Here is a 1,134-nt window from a genome sequence, read left to right on the forward strand (position 1 = left end):
GTACCTGGGGGGAGGGAGCCGTTAAGGAGGAAAGGTTCCCACACACTAGAAGCCCCTTCGTGGGCGGAGACTGCGGGTGGCGGAGGGGGAAGCTCTGGAGCCTCGGAGGAGAGCCCAGCAGCGGCGGGGTGCGGAGGGCAAAGCGGAGAGATTCCCGGACAGAGGATCGGTGCCGACCAGAACTCACCAGCCCTAGAGGCTTGTCTGCTCACCCGCCGGGGCGGGCGGGGCTGGGAGCTGAGCCTCGGGCTTCAGTCAGATCCCAGGGAAAGGTCTGGAGTTGGCAGAGTGAAAAAAGCCTGAAGGGGTTAGTGCACCACGGCTAGCCCGGAGGGAGTCCGGGAGAAGTCTGGAGCTGCCTAAGAGACAAGAGACCTTTTCTTCCCTCTTTGCTTCCTGGTGCGCGAGGAGAGGGGTTTAAGCGCGCTGCTTAAAGGAGCTCCAGAAACGGGCGCGGAGCTGCCGAAGAGACAAGAGACTTTTTTTTGCCTCTTTGTCTCCTGGTGCGAGAGGAGAGGGGACTAAGCACACCGCGTAAAGGAGCTCCAGAAACGGGCGCGGAGCTGCCGAAGAGACAGGAGACTTTTTCTTGCCTCTTTGCTTCCTGGGGCACGAGGAGAGGGGATTAAGGGCACCGAGTAAAGGAGCTCCAGAAACGGGCGTGAGCCGCGGCTGTCGGCGTGGACAGGAGAGACGGGCGTGGGACGCTAGGGCTGCTGCTGCCGCCACCAAGAGGCCTGTGTGCAAGCACAGGTCACTCTCCACACCGCCCCTCCCGGGAGCTCGTGCAGCCCGCCACTGCCGGGGTCCCGGGATCCAGGGACAGCTTCCCCGGGAGAACGCGCGGCGCACCTCCGGCCGATGCAGCGTCACGCTGGCCTCTGCCGCCGCAGGTTCGCCCCGCATCCATGCCCCTCCCTCCCCCAGGCCTGTGCCAGAGCCCCCGAATCAGCTGCTCCTTTAACCCCGTCCTGTCTGAGCGAAGGGCAGACGCCCTCGGACGACCTACACGCAGAGGCGGGGCCAAGTCCAAAGCTGAACCCCAGGAGCTGTGCGAACAAAGAGGAGAGGGGGAGGTCTCTCCCAGCAGCCTCAGAAGCAGCGGATTAAAACTCCACAATCAACTTGAAGTGC

Source organism: Physeter macrocephalus, chromosome 5 (genome assembly GCF_002837175.3).
Source record: "Physeter macrocephalus isolate SW-GA chromosome 5, ASM283717v5, whole genome shotgun sequence".
In the NCBI taxonomy this organism is placed as follows: Eukaryota; Metazoa; Chordata; class Mammalia; order Artiodactyla; family Physeteridae; genus Physeter; species Physeter macrocephalus.